This window comes from Impatiens glandulifera, chromosome 5 (assembly GCF_907164915.1).
Source record: "Impatiens glandulifera chromosome 5, dImpGla2.1, whole genome shotgun sequence".
NCBI classification, from domain to species: domain Eukaryota; kingdom Viridiplantae; phylum Streptophyta; class Magnoliopsida; order Ericales; family Balsaminaceae; genus Impatiens; species Impatiens glandulifera.
Genome location: NC_061866.1, coordinates 9,062,273 through 9,085,056, shown reverse-complemented (window position 1 = coordinate 9,085,056; position 22,784 = coordinate 9,062,273). Strand labels below are relative to the sequence as shown.

The 22,784-nt window shown below is 33.0% G+C and overlaps 1 non-coding gene across 1 annotated transcript; it reads left to right on the top strand.

The window, feature by feature from the left end:
* The first annotated feature begins 10,207 nt into the window (after positions 1 to 10,207).
* TRNAI-AAU lies at positions 10,208 to 10,281 on the top strand. Its single transcript has one exon. It is a non-coding gene; the product is annotated as a tRNA-Ile (tRNA).
* The last annotated feature ends 12,503 nt before the right edge of the window (positions 10,282 to 22,784 follow it).

Here is a 22,784-nt window from a genome sequence, read left to right as displayed (position 1 = left end):
TGGGCATTGATTAATGCATTTGGGGTATTTGAGGGAATTCAAGTCAAGGTGGAGATTTTTTGAGATGTCTTGAATTGATGATGCAAGGAAATAGAATATTGAACAAAAGGAAATTATATCTTTTTGGTGTGTAATCTTGATTTAAGAAAATAAGATTAACACAAAAGGAAATGTGATATTTTGTTATGGTAATATAACTAGGAAAGTATTGTGATAATATTTTGGATATTATTTGCCAAAATATTGTGTCGACCTAGTTGAAACCTATTTAAAGGTGTAGTTGGGCACTTCAGAAAGTTGAAGTCTTTGCTTTGAGAGTATCGTTTCCAGTCCCAGTTCTGTATCTGTTAGGGTTTTGGGGGACCGAGTGTTATATAAACTCGTGACATAACCCTACTTTGTACTGTTGTAATCTCTGTTCTGATCTCCTAAAAAGATTCTCCCTCTTTCTACTTGGTGAACCACGTTAAATTTGGTGTCGTTCTTTATTGCTTACGTCATCTCACGCGTTCCATTACAATAAACTGGTATTAGAGTTTCAGGTTATTCGATTGTTTGTTTTTTCAATTGAGATGGGAGTAGTAAGAATCAAGACGACACGTACAAGAGGAGAAGGCAATGTGGCAAATCAAGAGGCGGACTCTACTAAAACAACATGTCTTATGGGGGCCGCTAAAATTGTCGACAAGAGCAAAAACAACCGTTGAGATTATCAATCTAGAGGAGAAGATAATGTGGTAGATGAAGTAGTGGGCTTCACTGAAACAACAAGGCTTATGGGGGTCACGGAAGTTGTCAACAGGAGCAGAAACATGGAGGAGAAGATAATGTGGTAGATGAAGATGTGAGCTTCACTAAAACAACATGGCTTATGGGGGTCGCGGAAGTTGTCAACAGGAGTAGAAACAACGTTGAGATTGTCATTCTGGAGGAGAAGATAGTGTGCAGATCAAGATACAAACTCTACTAAAACGACAAGGCTTATGGTTTTGCTAAAGTTATCGGTAAGAGTAGAACAACCATTGAGATTTCCATTCTGGAGGAGGTGAATACGTCAGAACCATTCACTTACGAAGAAACTGTATTCGGTTATGAAGTTACACAATGATTTACAGCAATGAGAGTATTCAAGTCAATGTGGAGATTTACTAAGTCGACTTGAATATTTTGGTTAACAAAGGAGTTGTTAAGTTGTCTTGGAGACAACTCTAAATCTAGAAGAGAGAAGCGGTAGATCATTTAGGCCACCACTAGCATTGACTAATGCATCCGGGCTATCTCTAGCATTGACTAATGCATCTGGGTCATCTCTAGCATTGACTAATGCATCTGAGCCATCTCTGGCATTGACTAATGTATCTGTGCAACATCTCTGATATTGACTAATGCATCTGGGCCACATCTGACATTGACTAATTTATTTGGGCAATCTCTAGCATTGACTAATGCATCTGGGTCATCTTTGACATTGACTAATATAAATGAGCCATCTCTGACATTGACTTATGCATCTGGGCTATCTCTGACATTGAATAATGTATCTAGGCCATCTCTAGCATTGACTAATGCATCTGGAGCATCTCTGGCATTGACTAATACATCTGGGCCATCTTTGACATTGACTAATGCATCTAGGCCATCTCTAGCATTGACTAATGCATTTGGGCCATCTTTGATATTGACTAATGCATTTGGGCCATCTCTGATATTGACTAATATATCTGGGCCATCTCTGACATTGACTAATGCATCTATGCCATCTCTGACATTGACTAATGCATCTGGGCCACATCTGACATTGACTAATGTATTTGGGCAATCTCTGGCATTGACTAATGCATCTAGGCCATCTCTGGCATTGACTAATGTATCTGGGCCACTTCTGATATTGACTAATGTATTTGGGCCATCTCTGACATTGACTAATGCATCTGGGCCATATCTGACATTGACTAATGTATTTGGGCCATCTCTAGTATTGATAAATATATCTGGGACATCTCTGGTATTGACAAATACATCTGGGTCACATCTAACATTGATTAACGTGTTTGTGCTATTATGGTTTGCAACAATTGGAGTATTCAAGTCAATGTGGAGATTTACTGAGTAGACTTGAATATTTGGGTTACCTAAGAGGATGTTAAGCTATCTTGGAGATAACTCTGGATCTAAAAGAGATAGACGAGTGAATCTGGGTCATCCAACACCGACGAGTGCATTTGGGTCATCCGGCATCGACAAGTGCATTTGGGCCATTTGGCATCGACGAGTGCATCTGGGTCATCCGGCACCGGCGAGTGCATCTAGGCTATCCGGCACCGACGAGTGCATCTGGGCCATCTAACACCGGCGATTGCTTCTAAGCCATCTAGAACTAGCGAATGCATCTAGGTCACCCGACACTGACGAGTGCATTTGGGTCATCTGGTATTGACGAATGCATCTGTTAAGTTGTCTTATAACAATTTTGGATCAGAGAGAGGAGATAGAATATTTGGGCATTGATTAATGCATTTGGGGTATTTGAGGGAATTCAAGTCAAGGTGGAGATTTGTTGAGATGTCTTGAATTGATGATGCAAGAAAAAAAATATTGAACAAAAGGAAAGTATATATTTTTGTTGTGTAATCTTGATTTAAAGAAATAAGATTAACATAAAAGGAAATGTGATATTTTGTTATGGTAATATAACTAGGAAAGTATTGTGATAATATTTTGGATATTATTTGCCAAAATATTGTGTTGACCTAGTTGAAGCCTATTTAAAAGTGTAGTCGGGCACTTCAGAAAGTTGAAATCTTTGCCTTGAGAGCATCGTTTCCAGTCACAGTTCTGTATCTGTTAGGGTTTTGGGGGACCGAGTGTTATATAAACATCCTGTCATAACCCTACTTTGTACTGTTGTAATCTCTGTTCTGATCTCCTAATAAGATTCTCTCTTTTTCTGGTGGATGTAGCCAAGTTTTTATCTTGGTGAACCACGTTAAAATCGGTGTCGTTCTTTATTTCTTACGTCATCTCACGCGTTCCGTTACAACACTCTTTATGTTAGCTAGGTTGGTATTGTCCTAAACTTAATTTTCTTGTTATAACTTGTACTTTGTTTGTGTTATAACTAGTACTTAGTCTGTTTTCATTTTCTTAATGGGTGATACATCTCATAGTCAATAGTGGACTTGTACGAATGAATATATTTATTTAATAAAATAATAATGAAAGCACTAATAGGGTTAGGTTCGGTTCATTTTCTAAATGATTGTACACTACTCAAGTTTGTGATTTAAGTTAAAAAGACATTCAGATTCATTGAAATATACAATAAAATAACATCTAAACCATTACACTTTAATAAAAAAAAACAGGTAAGGTCTTTCCAGATGTCTATATCTTCAAATGTTACATAACTTACATGCACTTATTTTAGGTTTCATTTTTGCTTTTAAAGTTGGACATTTAGTTGGATGATATGTTTTCAATTTGAGTAGAGTCAAAGAAATTTTCCCCTTTATAGGTGTAGAATATTAAAGGAGGGATAATATTATTTAGATGTTGAGTCGTGGTTTACATGATAGCTGATGTATAAAGAATATTTAGTGTAATAAAAGCAAAAAAATGACAACAATCAACATGTTGAGTAATAGATATTGAGAGTTCCCAACTTGTCACATAGTTTTTCAAAATTCGACTTAGAAAGAGATTTGGTGAGAATGTCATCCACCCAAGAGGAAGAGCATTGGGAAACTGTTAGAGTGGGGAGGATGCTAATGAGGGGATGACATGTTGATGTCAGTGAGTGACTTTGAATCGTTTGATTGTCAGTGGATGTTGATTACATTTTTTCACTTCAGCGATTGACTTTGAATCATCATAATGTCGCTGAACGGACATTTAAAATTGATAAATTTCGGACTGATTATGTCGAGAAAAAATGTGACACGAAGACGATACTCGATGCTTGTTGCTCGTTCGGTCGAGAAATAAAATGCAATTTTGAAACGATGAAACTACCAAGAAATAACTAAAAAATACCATGGAATTTGTGATAAATAATTTCGAGAAAATATGAGATTATAGAATCAATTGAACACGAGTTGAATCCTAATTGATGCGATCCGTTTTCGGCTTTGCTTGTGCTATTTGCATTTATGTTTGCTTCATTCATCCCCAATTCTAATATCTCTTTCCTTTCTATAAATGGTCTTTTAGTTAGAAGTAGATGTAGATGGCGCCCTTTGTCCCACACTACTAAAAAGTTTATTCGTACCCCTTAACTATTCTATCAATGAGGTGCAGGTAATGATCCATCGTTCCATAGACAAAATGACAGCCGGACAAAGGATAGCCAAATTTTCATCTAGGACGAACCTGCTCCGTCTTTCAATTGAGTTTAGTCTATCTAGATTCTGACGCCATCCGATAAGTTCACAAGTATCTGAATTATCCCCGTTGGGTAGAAAATTTACTTGCCTTAACTTAGTCTAAATATCCTTCTACTCTACCAAGGATAAAGAACCCTAAATTGACTTTATCATAGTCAACTTTTCCACGCCTCGATCACACTCAAAGAGCGCCTCCCAGCGGTGGTACCTCCTCCCGCCGCAGCACCCAAACCACTGGTTCATGCCCATCCTGACTCTTACTACCTAGAAGACCCATTTTCCCATCCCGACGAGAACCAATCCGTATATGAGTCCCACCAACCTCCATCATCAATCTTGCTTATGTGGACCGATGAGAAAGGGGGCTCAATGGGAGGAGGATTGTACCCTGAGAGAAGCAAGGGGTCAACCTCTTTTCGGTTAACCCACTCACTTCTCATATAAAAATATTATGTTTAGAAACTCATACTTTCTTTTTTTAAAATCTACTTTATTTATTTACAAACAAACTTGATAGGTCTAAACTGAAAAGTCAAAATAGATACATTGGTTGACATGAGCATATAAGTCATGTTATACTGTTAAATAACAAACTTTCTATTTCCGAAGAATGAACTGGATATGGACAGTTCCAACAAGATTTCATTCTTGAACAAAAATCATTTTTTTAATTTATTTCATCTATTCCATGACCAGAACAGGGGAGGATACAAATTTTTTATTCTCGATAGTGCAAAAGGTATTTTAGGGCCGGTATATTCACATCCCTCGACTCATAATTGAAGGGGTCTCGTGCGATCTCATGCGTGACGATCATGTTGTTGGGTCTGGACTGCAGGCGATTACTGAAAAATGTGACAACAATATGATAATTCGATACGATGGCACCGTCGGATCACTAAGGCCGACTTTCATCCCTGCGCTATGGGTGGGTCTTGCAGTCAAGCTCCCTTATGTCTTTGCACCTGAGGGCCAATCTCCGCCCGGCTCGAGGAAGCCTTTGCACGCCTCCGTTATCTTTTGGGAGGCCTACGCCCCATAGACTCTAACTATTTTTTTTGTTTTACAGGTTATGTTGTCAATGAACTTACATTTCCTAAGGAACTAGAGTTACATAATTTCCATTCAAGAGTTCTTATGTGTTTTCTCGCCCCTGAAAAATGGACAAATTCATACAAGATTCGTCACTACAAAAGAGGATAATGGTAACCCACCATTAACTACTTCATTTATGAATTTCATAGTAATAGAAATACAGTATTTCTTTCGATTTAATAAGATGATTCCTAGTCAACTGTCCTCCTATGTGAAATCCTATTGGAAATACCCTTCCACAAGCTGATGACTTTGTTTTCCAATTCGAAAACTACTTTGACCATGATTCTTTCTTAAAAAAACGAGTTCTTTCTTGCTCCCAGAAAGCATCCCAATCACACTTGGTTAAAAGGTTGTACTTGTTTTGTTAGGTTGCAAGTTCGAAACATTCATAATCATTTTAAGTTTATGGACGTGTTAATCCACAATCCAACCCAAGTATCAATTTACTCTCACATATATATTCAAATTAACCACATCTCTTGACCCGGCAATCCGGACACTTTGAAAATTAAGCATTATATATAGATTAGTTAGTTAAAAAATTAAACTTATATTGTTAAAATGTCCCGCGTTCATCAAATTTGGTGTTAAATTTAAAATATAAAGTTTTATTAGCCTGATTGGTTAAAGAGTTGTACTTGTTTTGTTAGGTTGCAAGTTCGAAATATACATATAACATTTTTAATTTTATTTTTAACTGTTTTAAGTTTATGGGCTGGTCAACCCACAATCCGACTCAAATATCCATTTACTCTCACATTCCAAATTAACCACAGTTCTCGACTCGGCAATTCAGACAATTTGAAAATTAAGCATATATATATATATTGAGATTACTTATTTAAAAAGTTGAACTTATATTGTTAAGAATGTCTCACGTTCATCAAATTTGGTGTTGAATTTAAAATATAAAGTCTTATTAGCTTAGTTGCTTAAAGAGTTGTACTTGTTTTGTTAGGTTGCAAGTTTGAAACATACATATAACATTTTTAATTTTATTTTTAACCATTTTAAGTTTATGGGCGGGTGAACTCACAATCGACCCAAATATTCATTTACTCTCACATATATATCCAAATTAACCACAGCTCTCCACCCGACAATCCGGACACGTTGAAAACTACACATCATTATAGATATATAGATAAGGACGTTCAAAAGATTTGGAAATCAAAACGACACACTATCAAAATGATTTAGGACAAATAAAAAAAATGTGGTTTAAGTCAACAAATTAAAGAACACATATTAAGAAATGTTCAAATTCTGAAAAAACTCTGGAGATTTTCGGTGAGAATTTTCTAGCAACGGAATCTTGATTTTCTTTCCCAAAAATGTGCACATTCTCATATTCAACAAGAATTGCGTCGAAATTAAGATCGTTGGCACGTTTAACACGTTCATCACAATTAGCACGATCGACACTATCATCACGTTTGACACAATCAGCACGGTCGCGCAATTCGATTGATTTTGTAGTCGGTTACGAGAAACGTGGTTAGAGTAAAGATCGTCGGCACGTTTGGCACAATAGGCACGACCGACATGTATGGCATGCTCGGCACATCGGAGAAAAATTGTCTAGGGTTATAAGTTGCGAAATCAAGAAATATCGCTTAGGGATTGAACAAGGTCGTCGTTCAAGATTGTTGCTCTGAATTTATTCCCATGTTCTGAAGTCTTATTGGAATATGGGTAAAAGGAAAAATAACAAGGCGAAAGAAGTGCATGAATTTGTTCTTAATGGAATTAAAGAAACTGCTAAAAAGAAAATTAATAGAATAGTTGAAGATGTAATTAATGAAAAAGTGCAAGAAAGCAGCAAAGACCCAATTGCTGCTCAAAAACCTTTGGAATATAATGCATGGATCAAGAAGAAGAAATAAGGAGTTTGATTGATAGGGTATATGAAAGGGCCAATATTTGGACTAAAAAAACAAATCATCAAACTCCTGATGCATGGTAAGAGAGGAGAGATTGTTCTTAGCAAAGAGAAAATGTAAAACACAATAGTCTAGCTTAAAAATCACTATCTCCAAGACTGAAATTTACTCAAAATGATGAATATGAAATGATAGTAAAATGGTATGTTGTAACAATGATAGAGTTAATGAAGACTCCTAAATGGAAGACCTATACTATCAGAAGTAATTCTACATGGAAAATCAATGAAGTCTGAAAGAACAACATTGAGAAAAAGGCTGAAGATCATACATATAAAGGAAAATCTATTTGGACAATGTACAAACAAAAGTGGAGGTATTGAATTCTCCTTTTGAATTTAAATTGTCTGTTGTAGTAGAAGAAAATTGTGTTAAGGAATGAGAAAATATAGTGATGGAAAATTACGTAGGAAAGAATATTATTTCTTTTCTAGTCACCAAAGAGGCACTTATGAAACAATGGAAGAAAAAGAGACTAGCGATTTTTTTTTTTGCAAATGTGGATGATCTACTTTATGAAATTCAAAATGAAATCAAATCTAGATGAAATTCTAAAAAATGGGCATGCATATATTGGATCTAACTACATGAAGTTGGAAAGATGGTCTGAAGATTTGAACCTATTATGAAAATCTAATGATACAACTCAGATATTGTTCAAACTTTGGAATATCATTGCACGCATGTATAATGTAGAAGTTCTTAGTCATGTTAATGGTTTATTTGTATACCATTATATATGGACTCAATTACTAAAGAAGGAGAGCATTTTTCCTTGCTAGAATTAACATTGAGGTGCATCTTCGAAGCACATTGCTAGATAAAATGACAGTGGTTGACAGGAAATGAAAATCAATTGTCATGGGAATCACTTATGAGTGGATCCCACACAAGTGTTCATTCTACAATAATTTCCAACATGTTAGCACGAAATGTGATCAAGCTAAGGAAGAATAACAAAGAATACTAAAAGGCCAGGGAGAAAAAAAACAAAAAAAAACAAAATAGAGGAGTCTAACATCAAAGAGCAAAATGTGGAGAAAGAGTATGAAGTTGAAGCCAAAGAGAACTCTAAAGAGGAAGAAAACAATGTGATTGAAGAAAGAGGGTAAAGGGAACTATGATTAAGAAAATGATAAAGGTTGTAATGAAATTGAGGTTGAGGAAGAAGAAGGAAATTGTTTATCAAACAAGTCAAGTTGTACTAAAGAAAATTAGAGAGGAAGATACCCAGACTAATCAAGCTAAAGTAGATGATACTAAGGTTGATGCATAGGATACCAAAGCTGATTCTGAAGGAAACAAATGTAAGAATCCTAAAATTGAAGTAGAGGACAATAAAGATATGAACTTTGAAGTCTTAAAAAAGAACTCTTTCTATCAGATTATCACGAGTTCGTACAAAAAAAGATTACACAATGGGAATAAGCAAGCCTTATCATCTTTTTCAATTCAATCTCCTTGCATCATAAGAGAAAGGGGAACGGAAAAAATTCCTTATGACACAAAAAGTTTTTATCGAAATAAACACATTGATTGGGGGTAGTTATGATCTGTTTTTGATTGTATTATTCTTGTTCGTAATCTATATTGTTTATTTTTGTGAAATGCTACTAATCAGTTTTCTTTTTAGTATCCTTTGATTGTCATCATTTAATTATAGCTAGGGTTGTCTAACTTTGATTCTTGTCCTTCTCACTTTTTGAATTTCTAATGAAATGATATTAACCGTTTCAAAAAAACAAATGAAATCACAAGGATTCAAATGATATTCTTATTTCATCTATTGTTGTTCAACAAATAAAGCACCATAATTCCAAAGGACTCGGTGCACATCAAGAGACTCTGATAGGGTATTGTTAGTTGTATGTAGTCCAATGTGAGGGGTTACAAGGAGAAAAATGACTAAGGAGAGGTTAGTAGGGCATCATTCGAGAGAATATATACAATTAGTTAAAAAAATCAAATCATTTTTAAAAGAGTTGGATTGCCATTGTCCTTTTTCAGAACATTTGCAATGAACTATGAATCATTCATGAAGGCCCAATCACAACATACGATAAAAAAAAAAAACTTTTACTATTCTTTTCCTAGCATCCTCCTGTTTGGAGCGTCCACAATTGTTGTCGTCAAGCTGAAAACAGAGGGATGAAATGTTTAGGTTTTGGGAGTGGAATTTTGATGGAAGAATGATGTATTGACATTAATATTATGTTTGTTTTCTCCAAATAATAAACAATAGTTTTAATAATAAAGTAAAAAAATATAACCCAACCTTTTGTGAAGTAACATTAAGTAACCTATAATCACTACCTTACTTATTAGATATGTTTCAACATCTATGTGATAGCGTCATCTACTATTACCATTATCGATGTGATAAATACTCCAATATCAAGAAACTTGTCAATCAATACTCTAGAAAAAAAAATGAGTTTAAGTGTTAGACTCATGAGTCAACCAAAATAAATGTGAGTATCACATATTCTATTACTAAAAGAACATTAATTAAAGTTGGATTTGTGGACTATGAAACAATGTGTTAACTTACCTCATAAAACACAACTTGTACTCCTAAAATAATAAAAAGTAAAATCACAATTATTTTTATAAAAAATTATTAGAAAAAATTATATAAAGATATATTAGATTAGTTAGCTACACAGAGCTACTTCTAATTAATAAAATGTCTTATAGTTCGGTTGATTAGAGTGTCGTGCTAATAAGTGGGTTAAAACATTTTGCTAATAACATAAATGTCGCAAAATTGAAAATTTACCTCAAGGCCTATTAGCTCAGTTGGTTAGAGCGTCGTGCTAATAACGCGAAGGTCGCAGGTTCGAGACCTGCATAGGCCAAAATAGTACTTTTAGTGATCGCGATCAACAAATCTCTTTTGAAAAACCGTGCATAAGCCATCATAAAACTTTTAGTTCAAGGTGAACACTAAAATTTTTGTTTTAAATCATGAACAATGAATATCTTCTGAAAAACCGGTGACAAGGTGAAAACTAATAATTTGTTTTAAATGCCTATCATTCATTTATAAAGGCTTAGGTAAGGTGAACACTAATAATTTTTTATTCATAATAAACTTTTAGTTTAAGGTGAACGAACACTAATATTTTTGTTAAATCGCGATCCACGAATCTCTTCTGAAAAATCGGTGACAAGGTGAAAAGTAATAATTTGTTTTAAATGGCTATCATTCACTTATAAAGGCATATGCAAGGTGAACACTAATAATTTTTTATTCATACATTCAGAATAATAGGACTCAATCATTTTTTTTTCTCATTAAGTAGTTTATACATAAGAGAATAGTTGTAACATGCTCAAATATTATTTTTTCTCCTTAAGTGCAAGTAATCCTAACATCAATAAAAAAAGGTTTCATTTAAAAGAAATACTTTTAGTTCAATACAAATTAAATTTAACCAATTTGGAGGGATTTGACCCTTTGACAATATAAATATGTATTGCTTCATTGTGTTTTTCTTTCTCATTATGATAATATTATTTCTTCCTAAGCGCAAGGAAATTATTTCTTCATAAGTTAATTATTTCTGAAAGTTGATAAAATAAAATTTGATTATTTTTTTAATTTGATATGAAAAATGTAATTGAATTAGATAAACATTTTGTTAAGTGAAAAGTGAAGGTGAAAAAATTGATTTTTTATACATATTTATATCGAGTTAAAAACAAAATTAATCAACTTTTTTTAAATAATTGGTTTCAATTAATTTTAGAAAAAATAATATATATATATATATATATATATATATATATATATATATATATATATATATATATATATATATATATATATATATATATATAATTGTAACAAATAAGCTTTGCAGTTTTGTTTTCTGATAAACATTTCACCCAATTTTTTTAAATGTAAAAAATTAGCATGATATTCTAAATGTATAAATTATAATGATAATTGAACATGTAAGATTTGATCTCTTAAGAATGAGTTTTATCACTTGAGCTAGCTAGATTAATTTTTTTGGTTTGACACAACTAACAATATAAAGTTATCCATTTGATGTGAGACTTGGATTCCTTGAATCAATTCCCTTTTGTTTGATTTTTGTTTATATATTTACTACCCTTTGTAACAAATGATACTAGACATAATAACACAATGCAAGTAAGTTTTTTATAAATCACTCAGTGAAGATAAAAGAAATAATTTGTTGGTGAATTTTGCTTTGTGGCTTCTTCAATAACTATATATGCATATGATTAGAAATAGTAAAAGGCCAAACCTTAGAAGGCCAAACCCCTAGGACTATGACTCAATGGAATCCTCGGGGTGCAACCACAGCCCCTTGTATTCCTCGATCTACATTGGGAGAGACCTAGCTACATTGCAATGAGTTTGTTAGACTCCAAGAAAGTCCTTAACCATTGCGCCTTTAGTTTGTGACAGTTATGCCTTTACCGATCAAGTGGCAGAGTATTATTCAAAATGTTTACAGCTCCTCTTGGTATGATGTATGATCTCGACTTTTTATGGAGAAAAAAATAGTTAAGCAAATATAAAAATAAAGTCTGAACAACTTATTGTTATAAAATGAAGCACTGAGAAAAATAATCAAGAATTACAATTTTTGTAAATATTTAAGATATCAAATAAAATTTTTGTAAATATTTTTTAAAGTTGAAGTAATAAAAGTAATTTTTAAGATATCATGTCAATTTATAAATTTAAGAAGATCAGTCAATAGTTAGAAAAGCTTGAAAAAGTTAATCATCATCTATATAACTAATAATTAAGAAGACATTTAAAGACATTCATTCAAGAACAATAACTCATTCAAAGTTTAATAATATGGACTTATAATCTTAAGGTGCCATTTGTATCTATTATGGCCAAGCTGGCCTATTTCATTTCAAATTTTCTGAGTTATTTAACCCAATTTAAATCCATTCATTTCTCCAATCCCACATTCTCTTAACACTACAAAAAATTGAAAATTAAAGAAAACAGTTAAATCATTATACTAGCCAAAGACTCAAAAGTGTATACACCGATCTAACACTGGACCGAAATCTCTAGCTTGCACAATTTGTGATTTTACTTCACTTTTATTTCCCGGTTTCTCAAGACCGTCGCTCTTTAATTCGAGTTATCCATTATAATCCTCAGGTTGTGATATTTCATCTTTCTTTTCGTGAGGGGATTGTAAAAGATAATACATTCATATTTTTGTTAAATTGTTTTCTCAAAAGATATTGAATTTTGTATAGACATGAAATAGTGAAATGATTACATCTTTTAATTTATTTATTTTAAAAAGCATTAATTCTAAGTAGAATGTTAGATAATGTGGAATAATTTCATGCCAATTCAAAAAGCTATGCACAAGGAGTGATAAACCATGGTCTAGAGTCTCTAGACTAAGCAATTAGTTTGGGTGGTATAATACAATACAAATTCTTACTCTTCCAATTATATTCAAAAATGCTACCACACCCTATATATTATGGTAAGTATAGGTGCTGGTTACCCTGAATATTGATCTAATGTAAGAGAGAGGGTAATGTGATCGTTTAAAGGCCCAATTTTTTTTTTAAAATATAATATTATTAGTTATTTAATTAATTAATTATTATATTTTTCTGTATATTATAAAAAAATTATATAGTAGATATTATAATTATGAGAAATGAGAAAACAATGTTTCATGTATCATGTCACATGTGCAGGAGATAAGAAAAAAAAATTATAATTTTTTTTCGAAAAAATTATCATGTTTTTGAGAGATTTTGTTTCGAACATGTCCATGTGTATGAAGGAGAAAATAATTTTAAAATTTTTTGATTTTGGGAAAATGTCCTAAACATTGTCATTTTTGTCCCGGACATTACTATGTTCGAGAGACTTTTGTCCCGAACATTGCTATGTTCTGAAGATTTTTATCCCAAATATTGTCAAGAAAAAAAAAACGTATTATTATTTTTTTTTAGGGGAAAATGGCCATGTTCAGGAATTATTATTTTTTATTTCTCTTTCTGCACAAGTGACAGACCACGTCAGATTTATGAACTTGCTTTTATTCTTAATTTCACTGTGAGACTTTATAATTATATATTTAATTTATGTATATATTTTAATTTTGTTAAAATTATAATTAATATCATTTTTTAAATTTGTGGACCACAATTTTTTTTTTCTTGCATGGCCTCTAATTCTCTTGTTGGCACTGACCCTAACTTTGTGCCTAGCTTGTCTAATCTCCGAGTTGGGCATGATGCCATCCATCTCTTATATTTAAGAACACAAAAGACATTTTCTTCAAGTTTGGTGACTTTTGGAAAGAATTTAAGTACTTGTAATGTGGACATGTTCGATCTTTGAACTAACAGTTTTATAGCCGCAACAAATATAGAAGATGTTGAACACTAGAGAAAAGAAAAAAGTAAAACATAACCTCAACACAAAGGTGAAAGATCATATACCGTTGTTTAAAAGCATTTTCATAATGCCCCTAGTGTAGCCAACTAAATAGACCTAGCCACATTTTTAATAAAAAATCAGAATTGAAAGGAGAGATTTCTTTAATATTGTTGTTGGTAATGAAGAAACTAAAACTCTTCAACACCAATCAAAGTGCTTAAGGTTTCCACAATAAATCCAAACCTCTCAAAAAGTCTTTAACCAACACTAGACATGAAGCAATCGGATAGCTAGTTAAGGGTATTCGTTGATTTAGTTTTCGATACCAACATCTCGTGGTAACAATCTAACAATCGAGGTTACCATTGACTTAGCTACTTAATTACTCCACTCAATACTTAGAAGACTTAGATTTCATGGAGATGAATCTCTTCAGAACCTAATTCATACAATTGGTTAACATACATGTACATAAATTTAACTCTTAACTTGACTAAAATTCTCGAACATCAACAAAACTTACAACTCCGATGGATATATACTAGCTTATCTTTTCATATAATTTTAGGAAAATCGAGCTATTTGTATATGTCTTCTATAAAACTTGATTTTTCAAATTTAAATAAATTACCATTCAAAGTTAATACTTCCAAAAATACCCATAAATATGTAAACCATAAAACCCTTACTAACATTGATCACTATTAATTGTCCAACTCTTGGCTTCTACAAATATCCTTCCACTGAAATCACCCTTCAAGATTGCAGACTTTCACACGCAATGACCCTTCAGATCTAAATTAAACCACTACATCTTGTCGTAAATGTGCATTGACTTAAACACAGAAGGGCAGAGAAATATCCAACTACCCTATTTGAAAATACATATTGTCAAACAAAAACTTTTATTTCACAATAATGTTTACAAATATGAGGAATAAAAACAATACCATTAGGGAAGGAGAAAAAACAACCCATAAACCAATCATGTTTGTCAAAAAATAAATATCAAATTTTGTTTGTTTTGTTTGTATGTAACATGATTTTAAAATTTATCAATGAATCATTTTTTTCATCCATTTTTCATTTAAAAAAGTTTCATATAATTTAATCAAATCTTTAGTATCAAATGAAAACAGAATCAACATCACTTTCTACCTTCACAATTTTCAAAACTAATCGTGATTATGTTAAAATTATAGTTTCCAAAAAGACTCATTATAATTTGTTATAAGTTGTTAGGCCGCTCTTCAGCTTTCATTTTCAAAACAATTCAAGTGATTCAATCGATCATAAGATCAAATATCCAAGATGCCCAATAGATCATACACTATCGTTAACTTTTCATGTTAAGTTTATTCATTAACAATAATACTAAAATATTTTTACTTTATTATTTAAAATTAAAATTTAAACACAAAGACATTTTAAAATTAAAATTTTAAATACAAAAATTAGAATATTATAATAATTCAACATAATTCAAACCAAATAAGCATTTTTTCAAAAAAACAATAAAACTCCTAAATAACCCAACATCAATGATCTTAAATGCCCCACCTTTTCACTTTCACCTATTCATCATATAGAGAGACTTTGCTTGAGAGGCAAGTGGATGAGTGGCGACAGTTAGTGAGTTCCCCAACAATGGGAGCCAGCCAAAACCTTCATAATTATTCCTTTCACTTCTTTCCTGTATGTTCACTACTACAACAGTTGTTGTAACTCTCCCTTTTTTTTCAAATAAAGAGAAGAAAGGAATCTTCTTAGTGTAGAAAAGAATCGTTGCGTTATTGAAGTGTCTTCCCAAGATATGCCAACACAAAGCTGTGAAGGAATACTAATGGAAAAAACTCTTTCAGATTAGAATTAATGGTGGGGTGTGTATTGTAATACTGTCCATCCCAAGTTATAGGGTGGTAATTATTAGTGGTGCAATAAAGCTACTGTTTATTAAGCATGTGAGGAGATGAATCCATGATCAGTGATGAGTCAAAAAGACAAGAGTTATGTAGGGCTAAAACTAAATCTAAAACATCACATTTGATCTGCACCAGAAAGGTCTCTTTCACTAAGTGGAACTAATTGTTTGTCAGTGCCCAAAATTCACTCATCTCACTATTTTATTTATTGATAAATGGTATTGATTAAAAGCCGATGCCAATGTTGTTCTTTTTTAATAATGTCACAATTCTAATGAAAGTTCTAATCTTTCTTAATCTTTGCAAAAATTTACACTAATTGGTTATTTTTTTCAAAAGTTCTGTTAGTTATGTTAGCTAGGACTGAACAAAGCTGAAAACAGACTGGTTATAACTTATAAGAATAATTCATTTGGATTTGAGAAAATTTGAGACATTCATTTAAAATGGTTAGTTAATTAACATGTATTTTTTAAGAGGAATTCCCAAATTGATTCACCACTTATATATGTTTTCTTCTTTCTTTTTTTTCCATAAATTACATTTGCTTATTAAAGTGAACTTTTTCTTTCCAACTTCTAATTTGTGAGTACTTACACAAATTATATTTGCTCACTAAATGAATTTTGACTTTGTATAAACTAACGTAAAAAGGTGCAAATATGTCGTGAAATTTAGATTCGACCAATAATAATATATGTAGACATTAATAGCCTTTGTGATCAAGATCGTAACAAATAAACTATGTATTTAAAATCTATTTTTATGTTGATTGTATGAACCAGTTAGAAGATATCATGCACATGCAAAAAAAAAAAAAAAAATCATAAATGCCATTAGATATTATAGTTTATACAAACAAATGAGAATTTAGTTTTTGCAAAACGATTGATTGATGAGATAAGCAGCGATGAGAGCTCGTCATAATATTCAGATGACACAGAGGATCGAGCTATTAATACATGATATATTTTAAATAGATTACAGATTTTAAATCTTATTAAGCTCGGTTGAGGATCTAAAATTACAGTATTTGTCATCCAAACTGTTCGAAGCATTTTAATATTCTTGTTGACTAATTTTTACTAGATTTTTCCACTTTAAACGCCTTAAATAAAAGTGGAAGTCAGGGTTGTTAGGTGTCATTCAAACTTATTGTATTAAAAAGTAATTCTTCCAGAGTTTTATACTATTTATAAGGTAAGTAATACATCAAATTTCTTTTGGATCGGATAGACCATGTGAAGTGAGTGAAGCCTTCAACGAAATGTACAAAAAGTAGCAGTTAACACATGTTTGAAAAAATGGTTGTGTTGGATTAATATAATTAATTCAATAATTATTGGGCCTTTAATGCAATATTTAATAGTATTGGGCTATTATGTAATAAATCTAAACTGGAGTGATCAAATACGATATTAAAGAGGTTTATGGGGTACGTAGGTTATGGAATAAATGCATAGAGACCAAAGGGTTATTTTAATATCTATGAGGGGCTGATTTATAAATAACCGAAATTTAAAAAAAAAATTGTTATGGGCACAAGAATTAAGCAGATAGTCCGCAAACATACTTAACCATTTAATAAGGCATAAGGCGCAGAACTTGGTATCTGACGAGGTCGAACTCAAGACCTCTCAAGGAAGTTAGGGATATCCATCTCTTTTGCCGCTAGGCTAGAAGAAGGGATTGAAAATTATGGCCACAATACTTATAGAGATATAAAAAAAGAGTTGGTGCTTTTCGTAACTGAGAAACTTCAGAAAATGGATTTTTTTTTAATAGTAAGTAACATATATACTAGATAATGGACGATGTGAAAAGCTGATAAATTTTCATACGATGACATCATGTTGTTGTTGAGAACCGAGTGCCATTAAAAACTTGTTTATTTGTAGTTGGTGGAGAAAGATATTATAGTCCGTTTTAAAATTTGTTTAGATCCACCTCTATTTTCGTATTACGATCCTTTATCAATAAAATATATGAAATTCTAAAGGCATTAAAAAAAATATTAATAGTTTTTTTTTAATGTTTAACCACCCCACCTAAACCTATGCACAACACATTCTAGATGATAATATGTTGGATATGTGAGTTGAATAAGTTTAGTTTGAGTTAACTATACACGTTTAAGCAAACACTCTTATTTTGGAAGAGTTTCATTGCATTCCTTAATTTTCATTTTATTGAGTATTAGCAATTTAGTGTAGTTAGTGCAACTCCAAATATTGTGTTGCCCTAAACTTTTTTTTAAATGTACAAGATTGGGTAAGTTCTAGCCCATGGACAGTCGGCTCTCCGAAGTTAGGTAAAAGTTATATTAATACTTACAATTATTTGTATATATATATATATATATATATATGTGTGTGATTTTTTTTTCAATTAACATGTATAGTGTGATATAACAAGGTCTTCATAAAAAAAAAATGGCCACTCAACAACTTCTCACAAGTCAAAATACAAGTGGATCTTTATACTTTGGTATCCTATCATATTCTCTATAAATAGCTAATGATTCCACCACCTTACCAACACCTTCAAAGCCCAAACCCATTTGTAATTCTCTTCTACACACACACTCTTGAAAATTAACACTCAAATATGGCCAGACTCATGATCAACTCTGTTTTTCTTTTAGCACTTGTTATGATCATTTGTTACTCTGAAGGAAGGCAGCTGAAGGAAGAGATCAAGACTACCATCATTTCAGCCGCTGTAAAAGCATCAACCTTAACCCACAAAGCTACCGCAGAAACCGACGATTACAGGCAGACAGACCCCGGTCATAGCCCCGGTGTAGGCCACTCGTTTGGAACCACAACTATTCGAGTTAATAATTGATTAGTTAAGTAATTAAGGTCCTTCAATATGTATATAGTTATTGATCTAATATGTAAAAATATATTTAAGTAGTATAAATAAGGTGTTAAATATCTAGAAATTACTTAATATTTGAAATAGTCTAGCAAGGGTTTGACATACTAGTGGTGTCATTGCCTTTTAATTTGTGATCCTAAATAATTACAATATTTATATAACAATATGAATTATAAGTGTAGCCTAGCCTATATATATATATATATATATATATATATATATATATATATATATATATATATATATACTAATACATGTGGAAATGATTTGTCTTGATCGTTCCTGTTGATGGGACTTTTTAGAAACGGGTTGGAAACGTTTTAGCCTGATTAGGAAACGTTTTGAATAATTAGACACTTTTTTTCTTGCCGATAATGCATGATCTTATCTATATCTACCTTCGGAATCAAATGACAAAATAGATGTTTGCGAATGAGATGAGTATTTTATCTCTAACATGTATCATAGAACTAGCTAGTCAAATCAGCGTTTTAGCCTGATTAGTATATATATTGAGATATCTATTATCAAAGTGTCTAAAAAAGTAACGTTTAAAAATATATATATATATATACTTTTTTTTTTAATGATTAACCCTCCTATGGGAGGGCACATGAGCACATAGTCAATTTGGTAACAGGGATTCCTAGTGCCTTTAGGGCATCTTCAATTTGGCCTAGGGAGAATCACTCACAAGACTTAGATAATTTTTCAATAAAATCTTTAATATCTTAAAATAATCTATATATATATATAATGATGCTTAATTTTTAAAGTGTCCGGATTGCCGGGTCGAGAGCTGTGGTTAATTTGGATATATGTGAGAGTAAATGGATACTTGGGTCGGATTGTGGGTTGACCCGCCCATAAAATTTTTACCGTAATATATTTTTCACGATTTTTTATATTATTACTCGTGCAAATGCACGAGATATATATTAGTTACAATAGTTACTCTATATCTCTTATTTTCTTATCTAATTCAGAGCAGCACACATTTTATTTATACTAAATAGAAAAAAAACTCTCAATTTTCTAATTTAATGAAATTTATTACAAATCTTCCGTTTTACTCATTAATGCAAATCTTCTTTTCCCACATTATTTCAAATCTTTTATTTCTTTGTAACAGTTGTAACGGTCATAATTAGTCATAATTAGTAATACAACATTCTTCCCTTTAGTCATGGCGTGGTTCGAGATCACGATCACGAACACGATCATGTGTCGCATCATCACTAGTTTTGATGATGGCAAGCCTTCGTAAGTTCGAACAAACTCTACTTTGATTTGACTTCCTTCAAAACACTCTCGAATGAAATGATATTTCATGTCGATGTGTTTGCTACGCCCATAAAAAATAGAGTTTTTCATGAGTGCAAGTGCGGACTTGTTGTCGACGTAGAGCTTCACTACTTTAGGTTTCGAACCACTTAGTTCGAACAACAATGATTTCTGCTTGACACGATATCGCTGCTGTAGCCATGAACTCTACTTCACATGAGGATAGTGCCAATGTCTTCTGTTTCTGGGAGTTCCACGAAATAAGACTATCATTAATGTAAAACGCCATGCCCCTTGTACTTTTCCGGTCATCTAGGTCACCTGAGAGATCATTATCAGAGTAACCCGTTATTTCTTCGTCACCACCTCCTTTTCAAAACACTGGACCTAAGTGTATAGTGCCTTGAAGGTATAGAATCACTTGCTTCACTGCCTTGTGATGTATCTCAGTTGGCCTCTCCATGAATTTGCTAATAACTCCAACATCATAAGAAAGATTTGGCATTATATGAAGGAGAAAGCACCTTGAAGGTATAGAAGCACATGCTTCACTGTCTTGTGATGTATCTCAGTTGACCTCTCCATGAATTTTCTAATAACACCAACATCATAAGAAAGATTTGACATTGTATGAAGGAGAAAGCATAGACAATCAATGACTCTTCAATATTTAGTTACATCAACTGGTTTTTCTTCGGGATCCTTATAGAGTTGAGCCATATGCTCCATTGGTGTCTTTGTTGAGTTACAATCAAGCATTCTAAATTGGTTCAGCACTTTTTTGCATATGTTGTCTACTTGATCGAGACACCTCCTTCGAACTAAGATACCTCAATTCCAATATAGTATGAAAGCAATCCAAGATCACTCATCTCGAACACCCCCATTATCTACTTCTTGAAAAGTTCGACACCCTTTGGATCTTCACCTGTTAAAATAAAATCATCCACGTAAATACTAATAATAATTTGGGTATTAGCGTTGCCTCTTGTGTACACCGCTTGCTCATGTGTACACTTTACGAAGCCCATTTGCTTCAAACATATGTCCAACTTTAGATTCCACGCACGAGGAGCTTGCCTTAAGCCATACAATGTCTTTTTTAATTTAAGCACCATATTTTCCTTCCCTATGACTTTGAATCCTTCTTGTTGAGTCACGTACACTTCCTCTTCCAGTTCTCCATTGAGAAAAGCTGACATCGAGATGATGTATTTGGCAACCACAATTAGCTGTCAAGACAAGAATGACTCGAATTGTGTCCATTTGAGTGACTAGAGCGAAGGTTTCTTCGAAGTTAATGCTTTGTCATTGCACATATCCCTTTGCAACTAAACGAGCTTTGTGCTGGATCACCTCACTCTCTGAGTTTTTCTTGATCTTAAATACCCATTTGAGTCCAATTACCTTGTGTCCGACTGGCAATGGGACGAGTGATCACGTCTCATTCTTCTCGATGACTTCAATTTCTTTAGTCATTGTTTCTTCCTATTGTGGTTGTCCAGTCGCTTCATTGTAGCAAGACGGCTCCTCCGTTTATGCTAACATCAACTCTTCAAAATCAAATGTCACTCGATGTGCTTCTTCCAAGATATCGGTCATGTTTCTATATCGAACAGGTCCTTCATCACTCCCAACGTGTCAACCTGACCATGGAGTGGGTAGACCATCGCCTTGGTCCATTTGTTCAATCACTTATTCGAGTTGCGGAGGATTCGAGACAAGCTATTGGAACATTCTTGAAGTAGATTGTCCTATTTTCGATCCACTCTTGAATGGGACCGTTCGAATTCCAACATACTTGTGATTAACCTCTTCCTAAACTTTGAAGGGTTAATCACTCTTTTCAATTTGCCAATCCCATGCTACACTTTCTTCGAACACAACATCACGACTCACATGGATCTTGCCATTTTGTGATTCGAGCAATCTGTGTGCCTTTCTTCCTTCTTCGACACCAAAATAGATATATGACTGGATTTTATCATATAATTTTTTCAGATGGAGAGTGGTCACCTTGACATGCGTTGTACACTCAAACACACGAAGTTGTGCTAGGTGCGGTTTCATTCCAATCCACATCTTAAATGGGGTTTTATTTATAACAACTTTGGTTGGAACCCGGTTGAGAAGATAGACTATTGACGAACTGTATCCCCCCAATACTTGCTCGGGACTATCATGTTTTTGAGTAATGACCTAGCCATGACCATCACTGTTCGATTACGCTTCTCCACCACACATTTTGTTGAGGAGAGTATGGTGCAGTGAATTGTCACTCTATCCCTACTTTTTCGAATAGCTCTGCAAACTCCTTCGAGAAGAATTCACCTCCTCTATCCGAACGAATGACTTTGATTCAAAGTCTGGTCACATTCTCGACCAATTGCTTCGTCTTCTTAAACGAAAAGCATGCTTCGTCCTTTGCTTTCAACATATGGAGCCATATCTACCTGGAACTATTGTCAATAATCAGCATAAAATATCAATTTCCTCTTAGGGTTATTGGCGTGATTGGCCCACATAAGTCAATGTGCAACAATTCGAGTGACTTTTTTGCTCAAAACTTGGCTTCTAGCGCAAACGATTGTCTCGTCTATTTTGCAACTAGGTATGTTCGACAAAGTTGTTTTGGAGGAGAAATTTTCGGAACACCAGTAGTCATTCACTTATTTATGAGGGACTTTAGTGCTTGGAAGTTAACATGACCGAGACGAGCATGCCATAACGATGTTGGATCTTCAAGATTAACTAAAAAGCAAACCAATTTTACTAATTTCAAGCAAATTTGATATAGTCGATTATGAGTTCGTCTCACTTTCAAGATAAGTCATGAAGAGTTCTTAGAGAAGATTTC